This window comes from Bactrocera dorsalis, chromosome 1, assembly GCF_023373825.1.
Source record: "Bactrocera dorsalis isolate Fly_Bdor chromosome 1, ASM2337382v1, whole genome shotgun sequence".
Classification (NCBI taxonomy): Eukaryota; Metazoa; Arthropoda; class Insecta; order Diptera; family Tephritidae; genus Bactrocera; species Bactrocera dorsalis.
In genome coordinates, this window is record NC_064303.1 from 67900798 (window position 1) to 67919317 (window position 18520).

General features: G+C 37.6%; 1 protein-coding gene across 4 annotated transcripts in view; it reads left to right on the forward strand.

The window, feature by feature from the left end:
* The window catches only part of LOC105224904 (LINE-1 retrotransposable element ORF2 protein), an 82316-nt gene that overhangs the window by 45379 nt on the left and 18417 nt on the right, over window positions 1–18520 (forward strand). The window lies entirely within an intron of this gene.

Consider the following 18520-nt stretch of genomic DNA (forward strand, 5'->3'; position numbering starts at 1 on the left):
ATCCAGCTTTCAACAACACAGTTAGTGATGATGGTGATGATGACGATATTGTACTTTTTCCCAGCAACGAGGAGGAGACGAATTGTACACTTCAGCCCTGCATCGGTGATACTACATGCAAACTGGTTGGCAGTTGCGCATGCGCTGACGGAACATTGCAAGAAAGAGCCGAAATAGATCCAGTTGGAAAAGCGGATGTAGTAACAACCATTTGGGAGTTACTAATACCATGGCAGCTTGCGTTAAAGCAAACGGACGAACTAAAAACCAAAGCGTCGATTACAATCTGCAGTTAGAAGTCATTTTTGTCGATCGGGAGAATGTTCAAAAATGAACATTTACGTTGATACCAAAGGACATTCAGTACACATCAATATATTTGGTTTTATTATACTTAAGAATGTTCAACATATTATATAAGATATGAAACTGTGTAAATCTTACTATTTTAAAAACACATACGTACAGTCCACTAGTTTTAAATAATCATTTCTTTCCCTCGGCAATATGTTCAAATATCATTGAACATGCTTACTTATCAGCAAAGTCGAAAATCTACTAAATAGAAATATCTATTTATATATTAATATACATGCATACATACATATGTATATACATAATGCATTTAACGGGTGATTTTTTTGAGGTTAGGATTTTCATGCATTAGTATTTGACAGATCACGTGGGATTTCAGACATGGTGTCAAAGAGAAAGATGCTCAGTATGCTTTGACATTTCATCATGAATAGACTTACTAACGAGCAACGCTTGCAAATCATTGAATTTTATTACCAAAATCAGTGTTCGGTTCGAAATGTGTTTATCGACAAATTTTGTTCAGCGATGAGGCTCATTTCTGGTTGAATGGCTACGTAAATAAGCAAAATTGCCGCATTTGGGGTGAAGAGCAACCAGAAGCCGTTCAAGAACTGCCCATGCATCCCGAAAAATGCACTGTTTGGTGTGGTTTGTACGCTGGTGGAATCATTGGACCGTATTTTTTCAAAGATGCTGTTGGACGCAACGTTACGGTGAATGGCGATCGCTATCGTTCGATGCTAACAAACTTTTTGTTGCCAAAAATGGAAGAACTGAACTTGGTTGACATGTGGTTTCAACAAGATGGCGCTACATGCCACACAGCTCGCGATTCTATGGCCATTTTGAGGGAAAACTTCGGACAACAATTCATCTCAAGAAATGGACCCGTAAGTTGGCCACCAAGATCATGCGATTTAACGCCTTTAGACTATTTTTTGTGGGGCTACGTCAAGTCTAAAGTCTACAGAAATAAGCCAGCAACTATTCCAGCTTTGGAAGACAACATTTCCGAAGAAATTCGGGCTATTCCGGCCGAAATGCTCGAAAAAGTTGCCCAAAATTGGACTTTCCGAATGGACCACCTAAGACGCAGCCGCGGTCAACATTTAAATGAAATTATCTTCAAAAAGTAAATGTCATGAACCAATCTAACGTTTCAAATAAAGAACCGATGAGATTTTGCAAATTTTATGCGTTTTTTTTTTTAAAAAAGTTATCAAGCTCTTAAAAAATCACCCTTTACATGCAATGCACATCTACGAGTAATAATAATAAAAATGCATGGGACACAAATCTTAAATATACAGCAGAGATAACATTAAACACACACACACACATGCAATAAATTGTACACTTGAAATCAACCCCATGTCAAGCAGCAATAAAAAATATGCTGCAATACATAAAAACATACACACTACAAATATATTTAGTTATTTAAGATAGTTTTAAAAATTGTATATAAGCAAGAAATATACAAAATAAAAATCAGAATGACTACAGTGATGAACTAAAGTATTGGCACAGCAAGATACCTTGACTTTAGCACTGTTTTTTACCACTTATAAAATAAGTTTTGAAAACCAAAAAAAGTGCTTAGTTAGGACTAGTAATTATCAATTATATTTGCTTTAATTCATTTATTTATTTCTTATATTTATTTAATAGTAATTATAAAAGCAAAAAAGGGCTAATTATAGCGAAACAAAAGTATTGTAAGGAATCAAACTTCAAAACTCAGTGTGCCTTTATTTAATAGTTAAATTTTCTTAAATTTTAATAAAATGGGGAGTAAAAAATGTGAAACCAACGAATCTCAGCGGAAAATAATATTATATTTGCATAATCAGGGTAAATCGTACGCCGAGATTGGCGAAATGATGGACAGAAGCCGATATACCATATGGAGTTTTATTCAACGTTTTAGAGATACTGCATCTTTACAAAGCGAAAAACGAACAGGCAGACCTAAGGCTTTAAGTGATCGCGAACAGAGTCAAATAGTCAGGAAGGTATAAAAGAACCTCAGAATATCATCCACACAAATCGCTGCGGAAGTTAAAGAAGAGATGGGAAAAGATATTAATCCAATAACGGTCCGGAGGGCACTGCATGAAGCTAATTACAGTTCTCGCGTAGCTAGACGTAAACCTCTCATTTCGAAAGCGAACCAAACAAAGCGTTTAGCTTATGCGAAGGAGTACATAAGCAAGTCAAGGGACTTTTGGGACAGTGTACTCTTCTCAGATGAGAGTAAGTTCAATATATTTCAATCTGATGGTCGGCAAACTGTGTGGAGAAAGCCTAATACCGAACTGCAAAAAAAGAACCTTGCTGCTACTGTAAAACATGGCGGTGGAGGGGTAATTGTGTGGGGTTGTATGTCCGCTGCAGGTGTCGAGCTGGAATTCATAGACGGCATTATGGACAAGAAATATTATATGGAAATTCTGAAGAGAAATGTAAAAAAAAGTGTCCAAAAATTGAAATTGCCAGAGTCATTCACATTTCAACACGATAATGACCCGAAGCATACGGCTTATGATGTACGCACGTGGCTGGCACATCACATAAAACATACATTACCGCATCCCCCTCAATCGCCCGATCTTAACCCAATAGAACATTTTAACTGGATAAGCGCGTTAAAAAGAGAGCGATATCAACAAAAGCTGAGTTGAAGGTGGCACTAATGGAGGAATGGCAGAATATTGGCGCAGAAACGACACAAAAATTGGTTTCATCAATGCCAAACCGGCTGGAAGCAGTCATCAAGCAAAAGGGCTTGGCCACAAAATATTAATTTTATATATAGTTTACTACTTTGTTATTGTTTTTTGTATTTTTATGGAGTGTGCCAATACTTTTGTTTCGCTTTAATTAGCTCTTTTTTTCTTTAATAATTACTATTAATTAAATATAAGAGATAATTAAATGAATTAAAGCAAATATAATTGATAATTACTCGTCTTAACCAAGGACTTTTTTTTTATGTTCAAAACTTATTTTATAAGTGGTAAAAAACAGTGCTAAAGTCAAGGTATCTTGCTGTGCCAATACTTTAGTTCATCACTGTATATTCTCCCTCGAGATAAGACGTTTCATTTCCCCCCACCAGTGGTAAGGAATGAGAAGTTCTTTTTTGAGGCCAATGTTTGACAACACAAATCAAACAGAGGCATTTCCTGCTTTTCCGAAAGAAAAATTGTGAAAAGCGTTTTGTTTTCCAATTCATTAATTAATTTTTTAAGTCATTTTGACAAAATATTTCGAAGAGCTTTTGTGTAAAAGCTTTTAGCAAAGTTTGTTACCTGTTTTTTAGCTCTGTTTATACAAATACCACAATGTAACATCATAGTATTGTTACCAGCAAAATAGTACATTGCTCATATGGTATTTTGCTAGTATTTGGTGACAAACATATGGTATTTGTACCACATATGGTATTGTTACTACATGTCTGTCTCGAGTATTAGGTACTGTCTAATTGAGAATCTTGTTGCGGCTTTGTACTTTCATAAATATCGCAGTTGTATGAGAAGTAAAGGAGTACAGAGTACACAGGACCCAAAAATCTTTTTAATGTGGGAATTTTAAAGCCATTGAAATGCTGAGATCTAGTTTCTATCTTTCCTACAGTTAGTTGGTGTTGTAACAGTTACCTAGTCCCGTTAGGATGGTAAGGTGTTTAACTTGCTACAGAATCCAGAAAGAGGCTGCGCAAGTGTCACTCAACGGGTTATAACTAAAAATCTGCACTAATTTTAATGGCCTGATTTTTTGTAATTATTATTTTTCAAATGCTAATAATTTAGTGAACTGAGTGCATTATCTTTTTGGCGTACAATTTGTAACAGCTTACAAATTCAATTAGTGCTTAAAATGGCTTCTAAACAGCAACACCTCTGCGACTGCATTGTAAATATTTATAAAAAACATGAAACCGCCGGATAAAAGTTTACGTATGTGCATTTTATGGTGGAAGTCGTCTCCAGAAGAACAATATACTCAATATTAAGGACTCTAAAGGCTGAAAGGCAACCGAGTTCTGGAAAAAACCGACAATTATGACGCTCCAAAACATTTGGAAGCTGAAGACATGGTTCAACAATAAGGATTGCACGAGTAAAACCGAAGCCGCACGAAAATTCGAATGCTCTCAGCCATATATCTGCAAAATATTTTCGTTTTTAAAATAATATATTTATACTACATGGAATAGCTTACTTTATTTTGAGTTACGCTGAAATTTAGATAAATACGAATTGGCAATTGCACGTCCTGAATTGAATATAAACTCTTTATTTGTCAAAATTACGTTACATTAGTTGTTGCCCTGAGTCTGTTGTCTCGTCTACAGGTATACAAATATAATTATTGACAGCTTTTGTTGTGCAGAAGATGCATGTCTGCCGTAACTTTGATTCACAACGAATTTGATAGTTTGTGTATTTCGAAATAAAAATTAACACTTCAATTGCTGATCTTTTTTGGCGGTAGCAAATAAATTCCGCCAGAAAAGTTTGTGCTCGTGAGGGTTTTCACTCCTATCCAGCCCTCTGTATGTTTTGCCGTTGCCAAGTGTTATTTCACTACAGCACACAATACTTATTTGGTAATCAAGCTGGGCCGTCTTAAGCCATGTGAAGGCCCTAAGGCAAGACTTCAGCGAAGTCACATTCAATGTCTTCGAAATAACACTTTCTAAACTTTTCACAATCATTCCTCAATTCTTCATCAGATTTTATTAAAACGTTGTTAGGAATCCAAATAAGTGGGTTAGTTCGTAAACGCAGTAACTTGGTTGCACTGCATATTTGCAGGGGCAACGCGTTCGTCAAAAAAAACCTGCGGCAATACTGCTCTTCGTCAAAAGTTTTTTAATGCATGCAGTTTGCAGCACTTTGGCAAATTGTCGCAGCCATTGCAGTAATTTTTTTGAAACTGCGTAGAACCAAAGGCGAAATGGAAGAGTGAGTAAAATGATTTCTAATTCTACATATGTCTTTAATTATTAATATGATTATATATTAATAATAGGCCTTATTTACATTTAGATCCCACGAATTTTTTAAATCACTTTTTAGTAAAAGGTTTCTTCTCTTTACTTGTTTAATCCTTTTTTTATTGTAATTCAATAAAATATTAAAAATTCCATTTCTCTGGCGGTTGTAAATGCGAAAAAATTCTTCGCAGCACAATCGCAATGGCAAGGCAGTAGAATCGCAATGATTGTGCAGTAGCAACCTCAGCCGGCAAGAATGCAGCAGGGTTGCACAAAATTACTGCGTTTACGAACTAACCCAGTTTTGTATTTCTGCGTATGCCTCACGGCGTTTTTCAACTCTGCACAAAGCCTATCAAATATTGGCAAATATGTTTCTATTTTAAATTTATCTTGTCCTCTAAACGCAACATCTTCTGCATTTCCTTCATAGTATTTTTTTTTTTTTTGTCGTTTCCTATTGCGTTGGTTTTCATCAGTCCATTCAGTATCAATAATCTCATTGGCTTTAGTAAGGTAGTAATCAAAATTTTCTCTTTCTGCGATCAAAAAGTCTAACAGCGATTTTAAAAGATTGACTGCAGAAATTAATTCAATTTGTTTGTTTTGTAAAGATATACTAACAGCATTAGTCCGCGCTAGAATGACACTCCAAACTACAGACATTACAACGTTTTCTTTTTTATTTAAATCCTTTAATAGGCACTTAGCTTAGTGAATAACTTCTGGTTTCTGACTAACGTTGTTTATTAGGTCATGTAAAGCTTGCTGTATGCCCTCATATCCATTTGATAAAGCTTTAGTGGCATCAGCTCTAGCACACCACCTTGTGTCAGAAGGCTTTTTCAGAACAAATGATGAACCAGATTTAGTTTTAGCATCTTCTGATAGACATTTAAGCAAAGTCCCCCAACGATAAGTTGACCGCGAGAAGAAGTTGTAAAGTGTTTGCATGAATCCGAAAAATGAGATTGCTCCAACGCAGCTTTCTACAGCATGTACTCCAACTAGGTTTAATGAGTGTGCAGCACACGAAGCGTAATGTGCGAGCGGATTATTTTTTTTAATATGCGCTTGAAGCCCATTATAACAACCGGACATATTTGATGCATTGATTGTCCCCTCAAATGTTTTATGTCGATATTAATTTTTTTTAATTTATTTAAAATTATGTTAGCCATGTCTTCCCCCGTGTGGCTTTCAATTGGAATGAATGTTAAAAAACGTTCCATTACTTCTCCGCTTAAATTCGAAACATACCTTAAAACTAAAGTCTGTGTTATGTCTAGCGTTGAATCAACACTTAAGGAGAAATACTTGGCGTCAATAACATCCTTCACTATATCATTCACAACTCTGTCGCCCATTATTTCAATAATTTCTTCACAAATGGTTGCAGATAAATATGAATTTTTCCCCTTTCCTTGATTTTCATATTTAGATAAGTGTGAACTGAGGAAGGGATCATATTGCGCCAATAGTTGTAAAATAAATGTAATATTTTAGGGACCACCTTTTCCGCACTCACCATATAATTTCATACAAAAAGAAAATAATAAAAAGAATTTGTTCACTTCACTTCAAGTGGTTATTTAGTAATTTATTGTTTCACAGGATATAAAGTATAAAAATTTGAATTTTAGAAAAAAGTGGAAGGAGCGTTAAAATTTATTTCTGAACGTACATATGTATATAAAAGTTCAAGTTTTGCAATGTGTTCGCGGAAAAAAGGGTAAAAACGTTCGCCAAAAGGAGGAATCGCGTCGATTAGGCCGATGTCGTAGCGCCAGAATAATGATCTTAAACAAGGTGTCCGTCCTTTTTGTACATTTCTTCGGCGAAAGTAGATGTTGGTGTGTGATGTCATTGTGTGTGTGTGTTAGAGCGTGGTGGATGATGTGAAGAAAGTGATGATGAGTGTGGGGAATGTGGCGAATCAGTGTTGCATACGTATGTGTGGGATGATGTTGACGGGCAGAAGTGGGAAGGCTGATACCCATTTACCCATCCTGGCCCCCCTAGGCAAATTTTTAGCCTAGTAATCTTTGGAGTTGTTGCAGCGTAGCGACTACGTTGCTGAGACCGGTTGGACGGCGGGTTTATGGCCTAGTACGCTGCGGCCGTGTTGCGTTGTGGTGTTGTCGCGGACGCGAGTCGTCCGTTGTGCTTATTGGCCTTCGCTGTTGCTGCCGTTTGGAACGTCGTTTACCCCCGCGGTTGCGTGGGGCAGAGTGCCGCACGGTCTCGGGGGTGGTGATGCGGTGCAGCATAGTGTGGTGTGGCACATATAGCCGGACGTACACTCTTGTGTGGTATGCGTAGGCGACAGGCAACTCAGGCAATGGCCATGGGCCCGGGCAACCTGCTGGCGTTGCTGAGGTGGCATCCCTTTAAATATGCCGCAGTGTGGCAACCTGTGCGAACGACAACAGAGAGGGCATCGGATGCGAGGCAGCTCATTCTGTTGCGACGTCGGAGTTGCTCGAGTTGCACTGCGTGCAGCGGTGGACTGCGTTGTTGCCGTGATGGTTCGCGGCGCTGGTGTTGGGACAGCCCCCGGGCGTGAAACGTGGACAGCCGAACGGATGGTTGGCATTGGTGCTGTTGCCGCACCGATATCCATATGTATCTAGAGAAGAGTTATCATCATTAGATATTGGTTAAATATAGTGGTGAACTATGTTGCCACGTGGTGTGGCATGAGTGAGATGCAGAGGTTTGCATCCTTTTATGTTATTTTTGGTTTTAATAAAATGTGGTTTGACATGAGTGGGTCGTCATGTGGATCGACCCTTATATGTTATTTTTGGTTTTAATAAATTATTGTTTGTGGTATATGTGGCGGCTTTTTTCGGTTTATTGTTTACGGTTTATATATCGGTTTTTTCGGCTGTTGGCAAAAAGCATAGTTTAACGACCGGCCTGGTTAGTGTTCCAGTTTGCGTGCGGAGATCGACTACGCGAATATGACCGTCGGAGCTGCAGTAAAGCTTCTCTATGCGGCCAAGCCGCCATTCTGTAGGGGGGAGACAATCGTCATTGATCAAGACACAATCTCCAAGCTGAGGCGCTTTTTCTGGTGTTTTCCACTGGTACCTTCTGTGGAGGTCCTTTAAATAATCTTCTTTCCATCGGCGACTGAATTCATGATGTAGAATTTTAATTCGTTCCCATCTGTTTAATAAGGAGAGCGTCTCCACGCCTGGCTCAGGTGTGGCCAGAATGGGCGCTCCTTTAAGAAAGTGGCCGGGAGTTAGGGCAGTGAAGTCGGAGGGATCTTGTGAGAGAGCTGCGAGAGGCCGTGAGTTGAGAACGGCTTCAATTCTGGTTAACAAGGTCGTGAATTCTTCATAATTGAACTTATAGTTGCCAGCTAGCTTCTTGAAGTGAGTTTTGAAGCTTTTTACAGCTGATTCCCATAAACCGCCCATATGAGGAGCGCTTGGGGGGATGAACTGCCAATTGATACTTTGCGGAGCGTATTTTTGGATAATGTCAGGTGAGACTTGTTTCATGAAATCTACAAACTGTTTTTCTGTAGCTCGTTGTGCTCCGATAAATGTTTTGCCATTATCGCTCATTATTTTTGATGGAAAGCCACGTCGTCCGACGAAGCGAGCAAATGCCGCGAGAAAAGCCTCCGTCGTCAGATTAGTACACAGCTCAAGGTGTACTGCTTTTGTCGTGAAACAGACAAAGACAGCCACGTAGCCCTTCATTAGGGTGGGAGATCTTAGCATGGACGCCGTTATCTGAAAAGGCCCGGCAAAATTTTGCCAAGTTCAAGTGGGTCCGCACCATGGAAACTAGCTTTGCTAGTAGCAGAGCGCCACAGAGTTCAAGTCGTGGTAGACTTATCGTTTTTAGCGGTGCGACTTTTGCTTTTGCCGCCAGTAGGTGGCTTGTGGTTGCAATTTCGCTTTGTGTGCGCACATAAATAGTGGCACAATATGCCTTTTCAGAGGCGTCGCAGAAATCGTGCAGTTCCACTTTGTATTCGGGGGAATAGTTTACCCACCGTGGAATTTGTATCTGTGAAATGTCTTTTAGGTTATTAGCAAACTGGGACCATCTTTCTAAGCGAAGAGGTTTCACTTGTTCGTCCCAGTCAGTTCCGTCTAGCCATAATTCTTGGATCAGGATTTTCGCTTGTATCATAATTGGCGAAAGCCATCCTGCGGGGTCGAAAAGTTTTGCCACAGAGGAGAGAATTTGGCGTTTTGTAATGGCGGATAATGCGGATATGGACTCAGTCGTGTATGAAAACCGGTCCGATATCGCATTCCATTGGATGCCCAGTGTTTTTGTTGTACTTTCCTTTTCGAATATAAGGAAATTAGTATCCAACAAATTGTCGTTTGGTATATTTTTCAAGATATTTGGGTGATTAGCTGTGATCTTTTTTAGGGGAAACCCTGCGGTGTTGAGGGCCTTTATCACTTGTGATAAGGACTCGTATGCTTGTGAGAGGCTGTGGCTCCCAGACAAGATATCGTCTACATACGTCTGTGTTTTTAACACTTGTGTTGCCAGAGGAAATTCTGACTTTGTGTTTTCTGCCAGTTCGTAGAGTGTACGAATTGCTAAGTATGGAGCACAGTTTACGCCAAAGGTTACTGTTTTTAATTTAAAGTCGCGTAGTGGACTATTGGCAGATTTTCGGAAAATAATCCGTTGAAAATCTTGATCATCTTTATGAACAATTATTTGTCGATACATTTTTTCGACATCCCCATTGAATACGTATTTGTATATACGCCAGTTCAATATGAGGAGCATTAGATCTGGTTGGAGTGTGGGTCCCGTAAATAGAATGTCATTTAGGGAATTCCCCGAGCTAGTGGCTCTTGAGGCATTGAAGACAACTCTGACTTTTGTTGTTTTTTTGTCAGGCTTTACTACTGCATGATGTGGCAAGTAGAAAAAGTAATATTTGCCTCTTATGATTTTTTCACATGGGCTTACTTCCTCCATGTCTAAATGGAGGTATTCTTCTAAGACCCCATCATAATCTTGTTTGAGCTCACCTTTTCTAAGTAGGTTTTTTTCCATGCTTAAAAACTGCTGTATTGCAGAGGTGCGAGAGTGACCTAAGGCGAGTGTATCTGGAAATTGTTGTTTTAGTGGTAGTCGTACGACATACCGACCATTATCTGATCGAGTAGTTGTGGCTTTGTAAAAGTCTTCACAATACTGATCTTCTGGTGTTGTAATTGAAATGGGGGGGGAGTTCCTCTAACTCCCAAAATTTTCTCAATTGTGAATTGAGGTACTCGTTTGAGATTTCCTCAACTTGAGTTGTCATTGCTGTGACTGGTTCCGCAACTAGTCCACTTAGGACCCATCCGAAAATGGTATTTTGCGCCAGTAGTGTTTTCGAAATTTTTTCAACACCTTCCAGTATTATTTGCGATATAAGATCGCTGCCTAATAGAAGGTCTATTTGAGCGGGGTGGTTGCAGTTGGGATCTGCTAGAGTCAGATGTGAAATCTTATCCCAATGCTTGCTACTTATTTGATAGCTTGGAAGCATGTTTGTTAGTTGCGGTAAGACAATAGCATTTGCTTGAATGCGCTTATCCGCTTGGGGAGAAATTAGGGTAATGGGGCATATTTTGTTAGAGTTTTGTACTACTCTTCCGCCCATTCCCGTAATTTCATAGTTGACATGTTTTGTTGGCAGTTTTAGCCTATTTTGTGCCCTAGACGCTATAAAGGATCGTTGAGACCCTTGGTCTATTAAGGCTCTTAGTTTGAACAGTTCTCCTCGATGTTCGATGGAGACAACTGCTGTGGGTAGTAGTACTCTACTATGATTATCGCTGTGTAGCGTTTGAGTTGTTAATGCCCTTGAGCAGCATGGTGTCTCTTGGCAATTTTCTTGAGTTTTTGTTTCGGGAGTTGCTGTTGCAACTAAACCCGTGGCTTTTTTTGAAAAAGCGCTACTTTGAGATGTGTTGGGAAAGTTGTTTATGTGCAACATAGAATGATGCCTTTTGTGGCAATATACGCAGTTAGATTTGCTTTCGCAAGTATTGAGATTGTGTAAGTGAGACAAGCAGTTTGTGCAGAGTCTTTTTGACCTGACAAAGTTGTTCCTTTCATTTACATTCAATTTTTTAAATTTTTCGCAAGCTTTTAGCTTATGCCCTCCTGTACATAGTTCGCATGATGTATATTTGTTCTGTTCAGATGTGAACAATTGAGCTTTGAAAAAGCTTCTATTTAAATTGTTATTGTTATTGACTTGGGGTTTATTGAAGCTTCTGTTTAGGTCGGGTTGAACGTTTTTAGTTCTGACTGTTTTTTTTATCTACCCTTTCTGCAATTTCATATTGGGCAGTTAAGAAATCTTTCATTTGCTGCCACTTTGGGCAGTCTCTTCTTGATGAGAGCGATTGCTCCCATAGAAGTAATGATTTTTCTGGTAATGCTGCGGTGCATATGTTTACCAGAATAGGGTCCCAGCTGTCTGTGGGAACATTTTGTGTCGTTAGAACAGACAAACAATTTGAAACAGTGGATTCTAATTTTATGAATTCTTCACTTGTTTCTTTTTGAATTTTCGGCAAGTTCATGAGTATGGTTACTTGCTTGTCGACCAATATTCTTTTATTTTCATATCTGGCTTTCAGAGCTTCCCAAGCCAAATTGAAATTGTCATCACTAATGCGAACTGTTTTACTATTACGCCTGCTTGACCTTTTGTTTTGTATCGGAGATGATACAATTTTTGCACTTGCGATAGTTTTGGATGGTTTATGTACACGGCAGTAAACATGTCCCGGAAGGACGGCCATTGTTCATAACCTCCATGGAATATTACTGTATCGCACGCTGGCACTTTGAGATGAATGCCTGTTGCCTCTTGGGCTTGCAATTGTGGGAACTCTACTCTACTGTGGGGAGTAGGTGCAATTGACTTTATAAGTTTTAGTTGATCTGCGATCATAATTTTTGTGCCCTCATACTGGTCTAAGCAGTTTTCAAATTTGGCATATGCAGAAGATTTAAAGTTTTCTGGTAGATCTGAATCGTCAGTATCTACAATTGCGTCATATGCAGCTTGGAGACGTGTCCAAAAATTTTCAATCGATTGGCTTTTTATTTCTAGCGCCGATTCAGAATTGTCTTGAATCGGCGAAGAAGCAAATCGAGTGCAGTATTTTATTAGACAGTCACTCTCAGAAATGAATTTGGAGCATGATATGTCTTTCCCCCTCTTTTGTTTTGTAGCACCTTGCTTAGAGCGTGTAGCTTCTGCAGGTGTACATGGACTCTTATCGTCAGAAAGCATTTTTGGAATTTTTAAGAATTGAGATGTTTTAGATTCTTTTGAATCTATATTCATTTAGAAGATGTAAATTTGTAAAATATTTATATATTTTCTTTCAGTGTATACTGAGAACTTTATCAACCGAGAAAACTCTTTTGTGTAAATGAGAGTTTTTTATTTCCGATAAAAATTAATAAAATTCGCGTTTATAGCTTTTATTACTCGCCGTTGTATTTACTTGCGTTTATGTATATTATAAATTATATAGTATAATTTATTACAATAATATAATTATTATAATAATATTAATAATATATAATAATATTATTATAATATTATTATAATAATATTTCTTTTTATTTTTGTATTGCGAGTATTTTTTTTTTCCGGATTTATAGGTATGCCCTCGTACGTATGTGACGGAATGGGTCAATACCTTTTGTATATAAGTATGTATGTGCGGTTTTTTGTGCTTGTACTTATGCTTCCGTGTTATTTGCACTTCTATTTTTCTTTTTTACCAAGAGAGCGGTATGTCATTAAATTTGTTTGCCTATTAGGACTGTGAATATATGTATGTATGTTGTATGTTTCATATACCTGTAATATACATATATGGTTTATTTATATAAACCTGTATTTCTTTAGAAGAAAATTGTTATCATATAATTTGTTTTAAATTGCACACAGTTTATTTTGTGAAATAAATTTAAAAGAAGAATTTAAATGTAAAGTTTTTATTATAACTTTTTAATGTACTAATTGTATCCTATATGTGGGATATATGTTTTGTAGTTTGTATATTCTTGTATAACTATGACCGCATATATGCCATATGTATGTACAGAATGTACGTCTAGAAATTTAATTTTGGCGGTACGAATAAACCAAAGAACATAGAAATTGTAATATGCAGGTATTTAACCTCTGCATTTAAATGTAAGTATATACTTGTTTGTATGTATATAAATAATTTATCGTATGTGTGTTAATGTATATTAACAGTGATATTTATAAATGTACGAGGGCTGTCCGATAAATAACCGACCTCAACGTGAAGCTAGCGGCACATCTGTAAAAAAAGTTTCTACTTCAAATTGTGCATATTATAGTAGCTACTCGCCAAAATTTCAGAAATTTATCTTGCGCAATTATCTGTTGACAGTCGTTTTTGTGAGTCTATTTCGGTGATTTCCCTAAAATGGAAAAAATTGAATATCGAGCTGTAATTAAATTTTTATTTTTGAGAGGCAATACGCCTTTACAAATCAAAGATGAGTTGGACTCTGTGTATGGTGACTCTGCACCATCGTTTACCACCGTAAAATTTTGGGCAGCTGAATTTAAACGTGGTCGCAGGAGCTTGGAAGATGATGAACGTCCTGGGCGTCCAAAAACTGTAACCACTAACGATAACATCGCTAAAGTTCATCAATTGGTACTAGACGACCGCCGGATTAAAGTTAGGGAAATAGCTGAGATTATGAAGATGTCAAAAGAAACTGTTTGTCACATATTAAACCAAGATTTGGGCATGAGAAAGCTGTCCGCGCGTTGGGTGCCGTGTTTGCTTACGCTAGACCACAAACGTGCGCGCATGAACATTTCCAGCGCTCTGTTGGCTCAGTTTAGAGGCAATAAGACCGAGTTTTGGCGCCGATTGATAACTGTAGACGAAACTTGGATTCATCATTATACGCCTGAAACAAAAAACCAATCTAAACAGTGGATTGAAAAGGGGGAACCAGCTCCAAAAAAACCTAAAGCTGTGTATTCGGCTGGGAAAGTGATGGCGAGTGTTTTTTTTTGGGACAGCCATGGAATTATTTTTATCGACTATCTTGCAAAAAAAGAAAGTCTTGTTCCACCAAGACAACGCACCATCTCACACCTCAACAATCGCCATGGCGAAAATCCACGAATTGCGGTTCGAACTGCTTGACCATCCACCTTATTCACCGGATCTAGCACCAAGCGATTTTTTTTTGTTTCCTCAACTTAAAACTGCGCTCGGCGGCCAGAGATTTTCCTCAAATGAGGAGGCAATCTCTTTCGTGAACTCGTATTTTGCAGACAAAGACGCCAAGTACTATTTGGAAGGGTTGCAGAGATTTGAGCATCGCTGGGAGAAGTGTGTGGAGTTACAAGGAGACTATGTAGAAAAATAAAAAAAAAAATTTTGAAAAAGTCGCGTGCATCATGGATAGGTCGGTTATTTATCGGACAGCCCTCGTATGTACATATATATGTATGTTTATACTCTCTCTCTTTGATGCTTTCTTAAGAATTTTTTATTGCGCCTATTGCTTAATTTGAGCAATCTCGCTTTCTGCTTTAAGAAGCAGAGGGAGTATTGCCGGGAAATTTACAAGTAAATACTTGAATACTGAGATAATATTCTCTTTTTGGTGAGAGTTTGCATAAACAAAAGTAAGCATGCGTATGCGATATAATAACATTTTTTTTTTTAATATCGTTTTTTTTTTTTTAATTTTTACCGTAGTATTTTATATCCGTTTTAATAAAACGTTGCTTAATGCTTAAACGGCTTTATATGCAACCGTAGTTACTAGCATACATACATACATATCGTCACCTGAAATGCAAAATAACGTAACAACATTTTCGGAAATTTACAGTGGCATGAATTCGCACTTACCATATAATTTCATACAAAAAGAATATTAAAAAGAATTCGTTCACTTCACTTCAAGTGGTTATTTAGTAATTTATTGTTTCACAGGATATAAAGTATAAAAATTTGAATTTTAGAAAAAAGCGGAAGGAGGAAAAAAGAGGAATCGCGTCGATTAGGCCGATATCGTAGCGCCAGAATAATCTTAAACAAGGTGTCCGTCCTTTTTGTACATTTCTTCGGCGAAAGTAGATGTTGGTGTGTGATGTCATTGTGTGTGTGTGTTAGAGCGTGGTGGATGATGTGAAGAAAGTGATGATGAGTGTGGGGAATGTGGCGAATCAGTGTTGCATACGTATGTGTGGGATGATGTTGACGGGCAGAAGTGGGAAGGCTGATACCCATTTAGCCAATACCCAAATAGTTACCATTATGTTATGAACCAAGTATTTCATTCTGCCCACGAAATGCTAATCCACGAGATGAAATAAATTTTATGACTGACACAATCCGATGACATACATTTACCCAATATTCTCTTTCTTTGTTGAATTGAATCTCCAAAGAGGAATCAATCCGTCCAAGAGTACTGCGCCTGCGTATCAATGTCTGCACACATGTTCGATGCTTCACTTTTCTCGTGCATTTGAATTCGTTGCGCAGCATTCTTCCAATCGGAAAATCCATTTTAAAATTGTGATTGTTTTTGAGAAACACCAAAGAGAACACATGCTAAACAGTAAACATTCCCATTAGATGGAGAATACATTAGCCACTCTCTTTTAATTTTGCACCCACTTATATGGTTATGAAAAAAAATAGAACTGGTAAGATTTCGATTTTCACCGTTGCCACAATGTCGTAATGAAGCAGAAAAGTTACTTTCAAAATGTTGACATTCTTTTGAATCCCTAGTACACCAAAATTCTTGTACTTCGTTTGTGATATTTTTCCATAAACCAATATAACTCCGGTATTCCATTTCTTTTTCCATTGCTAAATTACATTCGGTTATGCAATCTAAGACCGCATCCTCATTTTTCTCTTCTGCACCTTTAAAATTTCTTTCATCTTGTTTTTCGCCAATCTGTTCTATACACTGTACAGTTCTCGGTTCTGGCTCTATAGTAGATATTGTTGTGGTGGGATGCTGAGATTGATTCTCAGATTTGCGAGTAAAACCATGTTGGAATAGTTTTGGTGTTTTTTTCAATTGCTTATTGTGCTTAGCAGCGTTTTCTTCTCGTTTTTTACGTTTTTGTGCTCCACTTTCATGTTTTTTGTCAGACATATTATTTTCCTTAAATAAAAAAAAATAAATAATGAATAAAAATAATAATTTGAATAGGTACATACCTTTTTGTTACGGAAAACACTATATTGAGAAAATTCCGGTTATGAATGAATTCTTTATATTACTAATATTATTAATTATTTAAAGCACTTCACAGCTTAAGAGCATTTGCACAAGTGAATTTAAATTTTAAATAGAAAAAATGCTTCTCAAATGCTTCTCGCAAAATGCGCTGCTGCAATGCCATAAAAATAACAGAAAAAAAGAATTTAACAGTTTCTTGTTTGCACAAATGTTCATTATTGATCGTAACATAATTGTTATTGTAAATCAGAGGCACGCAAACGCTACTGAGGGCCTTGTAGCATGTATGCGTTTTTGCTGCTTTTGTGCTTGTATTTGTGTTCATGTTTGTAGTACATTGTTTGCAGTACTAGCAGCGACGCAATAGCCGAACACACATCATCGTGCCTTGCGCGAAGTAGTTTATGGAACATGTGTGTCAGCAGAGCGTCGACTGCTGCAAGCCCATGGGCTTGGAAAAGAAATTTTGCTGACCACTGTTGTAAATTGTCTTCAGCAGAAGCAAATATTCTTATATTTTTTGTCTGCCCGTATATAATTTTGTCTGAATGACATAACGGTTAATCTGTGGCGCCGACATGATGTGCTTCTGCTGAAGCCTACCCTTGAAAAATATTTTAATTGCTGAAAAAAAAAATTTTGCTTTGACGCCGGTTGCTTTTCTGAGCAATTGTTGTTGTTTAAGCGGCTTTTCAAGTGGCTGGCATAAGCAAATAAATAATTTTGAGTAATTTTTTTTTTGTTATTTTTATTTACGCTGCGTCGCGATCATACATATAATTTTTTTTTGCATTGTCTTTCAACAAGTACAAATTTGTTGTTCTAATTTTTTTAGTGGGCCCCTAAGTACCGATGGGCCCATAGGCACTTGCCTTATTTGCCTCGAGGCTAAGACGGCACTGTAATCAAGTAAGCACGTTGCATATGTATTTGCAAAAATTGACTCTTTACATTGCTGCCAGGAAAATTTATGTATCAACTGAATTATGAATTTTAAATAGAAGCGCTACAAAAGTTTTAATTCCTGCGAAAGTACTTTCGATGTCATTATGTATGGAACTCGATCTAATTTGCATGACCACCACGTGCACGCTTGCAGAAGTCCAGACAATGAACCCAAGTTTCGACGGTTTTCAAGCATAAATTGGCTGATACTGCTGCAATTTCACGTTCGATATTAGCTGCCTTGTTGTTTAGACCATAGACGTAGCTTCACAGGAAATAGTCTAACATCGTCAAAATCACGTTCACCAAACTTTCAATAAATCGATTGTGACAGTCGCTCTGTGGCGTTATGTTATGGCGCCGTCCTGTTAGAATCCATATTTTCCAAGCTTGATCAATAACATATATTTTGCTTATTGACAAAGCTGAAGATGATTTTTCGATGAAAATTCGTATCATTTTCAAGTTGCTCAGCATAACTCACGAACAAACGACGATTTTGGTGGTCAAGGGGCTTCAGTTCTTGCATCCATTTTATCTTGTAAGGATATAGACCAAGATGTTTGCGCAAAATTTATGACAACGACGTCACAGAGATGCCCGACACTTAATAACGACGTGTGAGAGACAGATCTGGGTCTTCCTCAATTGATGCGCTAGTGGAAGCAATATTCTTGACACTACGGGCATTTCTTTGTCTGACTGGCACGGGAATATTTTGTACTGTGCCTGTGGATTCAAATTTTTCCAACTAGACGGTCAATTGTTGATCTGACAGGACAATTATGACGACCATAAATCTTAAAGTTGAGGCCTTTGACTCCAAATTTCGATAATAAATTTTAATAATTTCAACTCGTTACATCGTATATTTTTCCATGATAAAATTCCAAACATTACTGAAGAGAAATTTCAAATGAGCGGGAAAAAATATGGCGCAGTTTGCTGTTCCTATCGGTG